The sequence below is a fragment of the Ceratotherium simum genome, chromosome 1, assembly GCF_057802395.1.
Source record: "Ceratotherium simum simum isolate JZ-2026a chromosome 1, ASM5780239v1, whole genome shotgun sequence".
In the NCBI taxonomy this organism is placed as follows: Eukaryota; Metazoa; Chordata; class Mammalia; order Perissodactyla; family Rhinocerotidae; genus Ceratotherium; species Ceratotherium simum.
Window position 1 is genome coordinate 31,290,042 of NC_141900.1, and position 10,775 is coordinate 31,300,816.

Below are 10,775 nucleotides of genomic sequence, written 5' to 3' on the forward strand. Positions count from 1 at the left end.
ATATAAGAAAAAAAGGAAGATAATCACCCAAAAAAAAATCAACAAACATATAAAACAAAGAACGTGGGTCTACATCCCCATGACCAATGGAAAGGCATGTCACTAAAAATATGGAGCCGAGCCAGACTTTGCAAAAGATATTTGCTACAAGAATCATAAGATAACTTAGAAAATGGATTTAAGCTCATAACAGAATACAAATAAATTAATCCATGAAATTCAAGAAGAAATTTATAAGGTAATAATAGAGAGATGAGAAGAAAAGAATGTAAAATAAAAAGGGAGTTAATTAAAAATTCAAAATATTTCTAAATAAGTATATTAAAGGCTTTATTGGAAACAGTTGGAAGCAGAATTTTAGCTTTAAAAAAATCACATCACATAGACACTGACCAGTGGAAAAAGAGTGAGAAAATAAAATGGTTGACATGAAGGTAAGAAAGATTCACTTTCAGAATGAAAGTTTTCTCAATGATAGAAGATAAAACAATTGGAACAGACAAAAAAAAATGCAAATATTATTTAAGAAATAATTTTATTCAATTGAAATGACTGCATGTAAAGTTTTAAGATTATTTTTGATTTTTGTAATAATTAGTCATAATTTATTTTAGAAAAATTTTAAAAATACATACAAAGAAGAAAGTAAGAATTATTCTTGTTCCTGTCGTGCAGAAATTATCATAGTTTTCAAGCATGAAATTTTACATAATTGTCACCATATCAAATTTAAACTATTTTATTTTCAAATAGAAATTATTCTAATTTCATAAGCTCCATGACAAAGACAGTGTTTTGTTCACTTTTCAGGATGTAAAACAGTAACTTTTATATAGTAGATGTTCCCTAAACATTTGTGAAAGAGTAAATAAATACATAGTTATTATTTATAAGACTATCATATATATATAAACATAAAGAAGAAAAAACATCATCTATAGTCACACTGCAGCAATAATCAGTGCTGATTTTTGATATATATCTTCCCAGACATTTTTATTATATTTTTTATTATAAATGTGTATATGTATTTAAAATGAGATATTGTATATACACTGAAATGCATATTTAATATGGTTTGAATATATTCCTCAATCATTTCTTAGTAAGCACAATTTTTCAGATTCTCAAAGCCCAGGCTGAGTTTCAGAGGGGGGGTTTTCTATCTTTGAACTGTGCTAGAGGCAGGACCAAAGAATTTGGAGAGCTAAGCAGATACCATTAAATGGGCTTATCCATCTTCCGCTGATCTTGCACATGCTTTAAAACAGCCTCTGCTGTTTCATTAAGATCAAACCTGATGTTTTTCTAAAGGAAAGCATAAATATGAGGGTATTCCAGCAATCCTGAGTTATATATTAAGTAGTTTATTTTCTTTAAAAATGCTTTACTTTCTATTTAGCACATCTGGTATCATAAGAGAAATTCATTTTCTTGGATAACAATATATATCTTGCATATCTCAGAGAACTGTGTAAGAATATGATAAAATGCCTTATTTAAAAATACATTAAAATTTAGCTCATTTTAAAATAATGATTATTTGTTGCAAAAAGATCTTTGTAAGATTCTCCATTAAAAAAATGACTTATGCAGCTGTGTCAGACACAGACCTCTTTTAACACTCTCCTAGTGAAATGATCTGTGCAGTAGTCATAAAATATGTTACACTAAATATTCTGTATGCTGAAGAATGGTTCCTGAGCTCCAGACCCATATAATACCTAAACTTCGATGACAACACAGTGGCTGATTGGATCTGACCTGAATTACAGTAGTATGATTCAATGCAGTGTGCATTTCTGACAGGCACACTACAAACTGTACTGTAATCTGAGGCCAGGAGAGATATTAAATCCTTGATTTACCTATCTACAACTCACAGTCATAGGATCCATATCTTAACTATCCTTAAATAAAAATAGCCATACTGATGATAGTAAAATGTGTTTTCTATTTAAGTGTAAATCAGAGAAGACAGTAAAATGAAGTGGTAACCATTTTAGCTCTTTTCTTTCTTACCTCACCTTGAGAGATAATATAAGACGAATTGCATAAAGTACTAGAATGCTTTTTTTTTAATCTATATCAATGGTTTATTTGTAACAGTTCTTCTGAGTATGAGGGTTCTTTCTTGCAATAAATGAGTGAGGATTCAAAGGGGAGGAAAAAAAAATGTACTTGTTAGTTTTAAAGTCACAAGCAGTTTATCTTTCTATAATTAGATTAGGAGAAAAATGAAGAACCCAGTGGTAGCAGGAAGAAGCAAGTCTTCTAGGATCTGGCATTTGATGAGATAGATATTCAGCTACTGTGTACTTCCATTCTTTTTCCATGGTGGAACATACGGCAGAGACTTGGGGATGCGCATGTCCGAAGCCAGGTGACTCTTACGTTCCACAACTACGTTGCTTGGAGGGCTTTTGTTGCCACAGTAGTTGGTTGTGCCCCAGACAAATGGGGTGCTGGTCTGTTCCAGTAAATCTTTATCCCAGTCTTCATCACAAGGAGAGCCCTGGTACGTGCTCTCAGCCAGAGTCTCTGGTCCAAGCTCTCTGGTTTGGTTGACAACGTCTTGCTCAATATAACTTCTGTCGTCACAGCTTGAGATATGATGACTGATTTCAGCCCGAGGAACCTGGTGGCGAGCATTGAAGGGACAAGTAGCCAATTTGTTTGCGACAGCAGGATGATTCTTTCTGCACTTAACAAGATGATAAGGAAACCTGCAGGCCCTGATCTGGTGGTTTTTATTATAGGGGCATTGTAATAGCTTCTCAGGGTCCAGGGGATCGACATAAGTTTTCTCCATGTTGGAAATGAAGGAGCCGAATCCAAGCGCTCAGTGGAGACACGCTCTCCCCACAGCCGCCTTCACCCCTCAGCTGCCTTCGCCCCACATCCGCGCCCTAGCAACGCTCGCTTCTGGCCCCTGACGTTGGGGGGTGGGGCCCCCTGACGTTGGGGGGTGGGGCCCCCACTTCCTGTGACGGAGGTCTTGGCTCTGGCCGCGCGTGGGGCTGGGGGCTCAGTCCTGGAATGCTTTTGTATCTAGTTTATCTAAAGTGGAATTGTTTAATCATATGTGGCTAAATATACCGATTAATTCATGCGGGAGAATGTAATCAACGTCTACATGTGTCAGCAGGTCTACATCTCTACGATAGAACATTGAAAGAAAAGATCAAGTTAGAAAAGTATCGTTTCATTAATACAAATTTTTAGAATACACAGGACAATACATATATTTTTTATGAATAAATACATTAGAGTAAAAGAATAAAATACTTGCATGAGAATTATAAACATCAATTTCAAGACTGTTTATATTTGAGTTGGGAAAGAAGGACTTTACATGTATCTATAAAACACAAAGATGTAAAATAAGTCCCCTGGGGTACTCAGGGAGGTCAAGGAGAAAGAGGCAGTGTACTGGTATCACTCTACTAGTAGTAGATAGTGGCATGTATCTTCCCTTTGTCAGCAAACTACTATTAGGGCTATTTTCTGAATATATGTAACATCCAAAATTTTATTTGAAAAAGGTACAGCAAGGCAGAGATTATTTTGTCTAAATTAATGAAATAATGCCTGTACCAGAGAAATGATCTTCATTTTATTTTTTCATAAGGTATTATCCAGAGCAATTCTCGTATGTATTTTCTGTCTTTGTAGCATTATGTTTTTGGTAGAAATATGCGTATAGACTCCTGAGTTTTTGTCTACCTGAGCCAAATCATCTTGACATTTACAAAATATATGACAATAGTTGTTTATTTGAAATTATTATTATCAGCATATAGCAATACTTAGACTTGCAGTTTTAAAAGCAAATCTGATTGAACTCAACAGCACTTGCCGTGACTTTTAAAGTTGATATGTTCTCTGAGGCAGTTTCTATCCATCAAAAGGCGAGCACGTAAATCTCAGGTTAGGAAAACCTAAAAGGTCTTTCTTACGTATTTATTGCCATTATTTCTTGTGTATTGTGTATGTTTTGTGTGTGGGCTGCATATTCTTAAAATAAAACATACAAAACATCTGCTATTAAACATGATATATGATTATCATGATTAACCTTACCAGGAGGTAAAAAATGAAAAGGCTCATCTGTAAAAAATACTTGTTTATTGACATATCACATATCTGAAATTTCAACATTTAAATATTTTTCATTCAGGTTAAATTGTTGCATTTTCCAAAACTCTTGTTAAAATAGAATTGATTTACTCTGTTACCCAGGCTCCTCAAACGGAGTAACATATTAGTAATTAATGAAAATTATCATAGATTAATTCATTTTTTTAATCTAGTTTTATTTAGCAGGTGCTTGATAGATGGATGAACAAATAGATACATTTTGTAAAGAACATTAGTGTCTGATAGATATGCCGAGGTCATGGTGACAGAACAAATGTTGTTATATTGATAAGAAAAAAGAATTGCACAGAAATTAGTGTCTATCAGGAGACACAATTTATACCCAAGCTGTTTTGAGAAACAAGATGAATACATGAGAGGATGTTCCTTGTTTTCATACCCAAGCTGTTTTGAGAAACAAGATGAATACATGAGAGGATGTTCCTTGTTTTCCATATAACTCTTGTGCACACACACACATGAACATGTACACGTACGCTCACTTGTGTCTGTGTGTATATACTTTATGACTTATTTTTTTTGTGTGTGAGGAAGATCGGCCCTAAGCTAACATCTACCAATCCTCCTCGTTTTGCTGAGGAAGACTGGCCCTGGGCTAACATCCATGCCCATCTTCCTCCACTTTATATGGGATGCCGCCGCCACAGCATGGCTTGACAAGTGGTGCGTCGGTGTGCGCCTGGGATCCGAACTGGCGAACCCCAGGCCGCCACAGCAGAGTGCACGCACTTAACCGCTTGCGCCACCAGCCCGGCCCCCCTATACTTTTTGACTTATTAAAATCATCAAAAATTCTCCTACTTAAATGTTTGAAATGTAGGACATTGAAATTCAACTGGGGATCTACTATTGTATATATTTATCAATTAAGACGTCTAGAGTATCTTTTTACATCAGAACTCTGTGTTGAGTCCCTATAGAATTATTAATCAAAAATAAAGAAAACCACTTTAAAAAGATGGATCTTATACACAAATTACTCTAATGTTAGTTCATGCATGAATACTTATGCTTAAGAGTTCCAACATTGATTTTCAATTGTTCTTTTTGAGGAACTTTTTTTTATTTTAGTCACCTGTCTTTTACTTCCACATTTCTCGTCTATTCCAGTTTTCTTAATGATAGCATGTATATATGTGTGAGTGTGTGTGCGTAACTTATTGTCTCTCTCCCATCATCCCTAAAATGCAAGCTCCCCCATGTTTGTTTGAAATTTCTTAATTTATTTTCTTGTGTTATGTCCACAGGGCCTAAAAACATGCCTGGTATATAGGAGGCACTTAGAAAATATATGCTGAATGAATAAAAAATGAATACAAATGGCTTATCTATATTTGCATTCCATATCTCAAATGTATCCTGACCTACTTACAAGATATGAAATGTCTGATTTATATAGAATTAAACATGTGTCTAACTTTTAAATTTTTAGAGAGACATATATTTACAGGAAAGCCAGTATAATATTTGTATATTATACTGGGAAATAACACAAGTTGATTAAACTGCATTAACAGAAACATATTTTTAATCAATCTAAAATACCAGATGTTAATAAAACCCCTGTAATTTTAGAAATTTTTCTTAACATTAGTACAATACATCATTGATTGTGTATATCGAGGTCTTGTGAACACACACACAAAAATAACTAGATAATCCAGCCATTCTGAAAAGAAGTTTATGAATATAAATAAAACCAGGCTTGCAAGTTTATGCTTAACCTTATGAAGTAGGAGTCTTGTCGCTTATGGTGTACAGAATTTTTTTGTAGAAAAATTTACATGAAGAGAAATAGTTTACTTGAAAAATCAATACTGAAAAATCAAGAGTCTTTGGGACAGATGGATAATGGTGTGAAAGCAGTTTAAGACGATGGTTAAGGTTTTCAGCTTGTCCATTACTGCTGCTGATAAAGTTGTAGGAAATTTCAATCTTTTCCCCAAAGAACTAAAGTCAGCATCTCATTGAAATATCTTTTCAAAAAATAAATTAGGCAGTACTCTGTAATCCTTATTCCTGTATTAAAGAATCATATGAAAGGGTGCTGATAAGAAGGAACCTTGAACCATGAGGCTGACTAAACAAAATTAGTAAGGTCTGTATTAGTCTCAAGAGAAAAACAATCCTATGAAGTGAACAAAGAGTGTTGCTGACTCAAGTAATCCTTTATCTTTCAGAGCTGTCCTCAATTTCCTAAATATAATTTTAGGTTAGTGGTTGGCTAACACAATTAACAAAAGAATTCTAGGTTATGTAGTATATTGAGAGGCACATGGGTAATGTTTGTGAGATTCCTCCATAATGTTGTGATGCCACATTCATTTGTTATATTTACACTCAGCTTTTTTACTATGTAATAGAATGCATCCATCACCATCCAAGGCTTCAGCTATGATTGACTCTATGCAAGATGGTAATCACGTTTGTGCACAGCTCCCCTTTCCTCCAAAGCTCAAGCTATGCAGCAATAACCAAAAATGAGTGTGTTCTCCAGCAATGACCTACACTAGGATCAAACCCATCCCACTTATCTCATTAGGATTATTTTTTAGTTAACTGTTTAGTCACCCTAATACCCATCTTATAAGGTTAGACAAGAGGAAAAAATAACTCATTAAGATATTGAATATATCATCTCTGTAATGCACTTATAAAAGTAGCATGTATGAAGTCCTGTAACATCTCTACTTGTATTTAATTTACCCAACAGCTCATGTGATGTACATGTAATGAAGGTCAGAAAGATTAAGCTACCTGTTGAAGGTCACACAGCTAGTAAAGGCCAAAGCCAAAATCCAAATCTATGTTGTTCTACTCAAAATCTCACATTGTTAACCAAAATGTTACATTACAAGCTCTGTTTTGGTAGTTCTAAATTGTTTTTTCTTTTAGCAGAATGTATACTCTAGTAGCTTTTTAGGGAATATAAATTGTTTTCTTGTTATTGATAGTTTTGTTGACTCTAAAAATAATTACAAATTGAATATTTAAGGGGTTTTATATAATCAATAGGGAGATTATATACATTAAAATGTCGCTGGTAGGTTTCAAACAAAGGTATAAACCTACAAGAACCAAAGAAAATTGGGGAGACAATGAATAACCCTGCAGTTTAAGAAGATGGAAAGCATGAGAGATGGTGTCAAGACGGCGGCATAGGCGAACTCTGAACTCACCTCCTCCCATGGATCCAAAATTTTACAACGACCCTTGGAACAATTACCACTGAGAGAGAACTGAAAACTGGATAAAAAGGACCCCCCACAACAAGTGACAGTGCTGACTGAGGTAAAAGAGGCAGAAACTCCTTTCTGGAGAGATAAAAGCTACCTTCTTGAGCTACAGTGCTTCACACCCAGCTGGGAGCAATCCTAAGCCACATAGAGGATTAGCCCCACCTTCCAAAGCCTGAAAAAATTGTGTGCTTCCATGCCAGGGGCTGGCCCCACTCAGCTGCAGTCCTAAGAGCTGACAACAGCCTTGCAGGCTGGAGGCCTACAGCAATTGTAAGCCCCTGAATCTAGCAACCAGCCATGCTGGGGGCCTACTCGCTTAACAGAAAAACTGCAACATAAATGAGCTATTAGACCTTGTAGCCAACAGTGCTGGGGATCTGCATGCCTGGTAAAGTGACTGAAGGGTCCATAGCAGCCACATGCAGCTCAGCATTACAACCAGATGGCCAGGGGGACAGCCTAGCCTACCCAGGCACCTGCAGCAAGAGTAACTCTGCCACAACAGAAGGACACACGTAGCCCACACAGGGGTCACTCCTGGAACATTTGGAACTGGTGATGAGAGAGAAGCACATTGCTGGGCCTCATAAGGTATCTCTTACATAATGCCACCACTCCAAGATTGGGAGATGTAGCTGACCTACCTAATACATAGATATAAGCACAGAGAAAGAGGCAAAATGATGAGACAAAGGAATACATTCCAAGTAAGGGAACAGGACAAAACCCTAGAAAAAGAACTAAAAGAAACAGAAATAAATAATCTACCTGAGAAAGAGTTCAAACAAAGAGTCATAAGGATACTCACTGATCTTGGGAGAAGAATGAATGAACTCAGTGAGAACTTCAACAAAGAGTTGGAAAATATAAAAGAGAACCAATCAGAAATGAAGACTACAACACTGGAAATGAAAAATTCACCAGAAAGACTCAATAGCAGAGTAGATGATACAGAAGAATGGATCAGCATGCTGGATGAAATAATGAAGGAATCACCCAAGTTGAACAGATAAAAGAAAAAAGAATTTAAAAGAACGAGGACAGTCTAAGGGACCTCTGGGATGACATCAAGTGCAGTAACATCCATATGATAGGTGTTCCATAAGGAGAAGAGAGAGACAAAGGGGCAGAGAATCTATTTGAAGAAATAATAGCTGAAAACTTTTCTAACCTAAGGAAGGAAACAGACATCCAGGTACAGGAAGCACAGAGAGCACTAAACAAGAAAAACCCAAAGAGGCCCACACCAAGACACATTATAATTAAAATGTCAAGAATTAAAGATAGAGAATCATAAAAGCTGCAAGAGAAAGGCCACAAGTTACATACAAAGAAAACACATAAGTCTATCAGTTGACTTCTCAGCAGAAACCTTACAGGCTACAAGGGAGTGGCACGATATATTTAAAGTGCTGAAAGGAAAAAATCTACAGACAAGAATACTCTACCTGGCAAGGTTATCATTCAGAATTGAAGGAAAGGTAAAGAGTTTCCCAGACAAGCAAAAACTAAAGGAGTTTATCACTAAGAAACCAGCCTTAAAAGAAATGCTGAAGGGACTTATTTAAGTGGAAAAGAGAAGACCACAAATAGGAATAATAAAATTATCAAGAAAAGTAATAAAATCACTGGTAAAGGCGAATATACATAAAGGTAGCAGATCAACCACCTATGAAGATAATTTAAAGGTCAAAAGACAAAAGTACTAAAATTATCTATTTCCATGGTAAGAGGGTAATGGATATATATACACAAAAAAGGAGGTTAGATATGATATCAAACACATAAAACATGGGAGGAGGGGAGTAAAAGAATAGAGCTTTTAGCAAGAGATCATACTAAAGAGACCATTAACTTAATATAGATTGCTATATACAGAGGTTATTATATATGAACCTCATGCTAATCAAAAACCAGAAACCTATAATAAATACAAAAAAAATAAGAGAAAGGAACACAAACATAATACTAAAGAAAGCCATCAAACCACAAGAGAAGAGGCCAAGAGAAGAAAGGAACAGAGAAGAACTACTAAAACACCCAGAAAAAAAGTAACAAAATAGCAATAAGTACATACTCATCAATAGCTACATTAAAGTCAATGCACTAGATGCTCCAATTCAAAGGCTTAGGGTGGCTGAATGAATAAAAAAACAAGATGCATATATATGCTGCATACAAGAGACACACTTTAGACCTAAAGACACTCACAAACTGAAAGTGAAGGGATGGAAAAAGATACTCTATGCAAATGGCAATGAAAAGAAAGCTGGGGTAGCAATACTTATATGAGACAAAATAGACTTTAAAATAAAAACTGTAATAAGAGACAAAGAACGGCATTACACAATAATAAAGGGAACAACCTAATGAGAGGATATAATGCTTGTGAATATCTATGCACCCAAGATAGGAGCACCTAAATATGTTAAGCAATTATTAACAGACATGAAAGGAGAAAGAGGCAGTAACACAATAATAGTGGGGGACTTGAACACTCCACTTACACCAGATCATCCAAACAGAAGATAATAAGGAAACTTTGGCCTTAAATGACACGTTAGACCAGATGAACTTAGTAGATATATGCAGAACATTCCATCCAAAAACTGCAGAGTACACATTCTTTTCAAATGCACATGGAACATTCTCTAGGATAGAACACATATTAGGCCACAAATAAGTCTCAATAAATTAAGAAGATTGAAATAATACCAAGCATCTTTCCTGACCACAATAGTATGAAACTAGATATCAAATACAGGAAGAAAATCAGAAAAGCCATAAATATGTGGAGATTAAACAAAATACTACTGAACAACGATTGGATCAATGAAGAAATCAAAGGAGAAATCAAAAAATACCTGGAGACAAATGAAAATGAAAATATGACATGCCAGAATTTATGGGATACAGCAATGGCGGTTCTGAGAGGGAAGTTTATAGCAATACAGGCCTACCTCAACAAATAGGAAAAATCTCAAATAATCTAACAGTGCACCTAAAGAAACTGGAAAAAGAAGAACAAACAAAGCCCCAAATCAGTAGAAGGAAGGAAATAATAAAAATCAGAGCAGAAATAAATGAAATAGAGAACAAAAAAACAATAGGAAAAAAATCAATGAAACTAAGAGCTGGTTCTTTGAAAAGATAAACAAATTGACAAACCTTAGCTAGACTCACCAAGAAAAAAAGAGAGAAGACTCAAATAATTAAAATCAGAAATGAAAGAGGACAAATTACAATGGACACCTCAGAAATACAAAAGATTATAAGATGCTAGAAAAGCTATATGCCAACAAATTGGATAATGTAGAAGAAATGGATAAATTCTTAGAATCATACAACCTTCCAAAACTGAATCAAGAAGAAATA

The 10,775-nt window shown here is 35.2% G+C and overlaps 1 pseudogene; it reads right to left on the reverse strand.

Moving 5' to 3' along the window:
• Positions 1–2,308: 2,308 nt before the first annotated feature.
• LOC101395856 (gametocyte-specific factor 1 pseudogene) lies at positions 2,309–2,812 on the reverse strand (annotated as a pseudogene).
• Between the last annotated feature and the right edge of the window lie 7,963 nt (positions 2,813–10,775).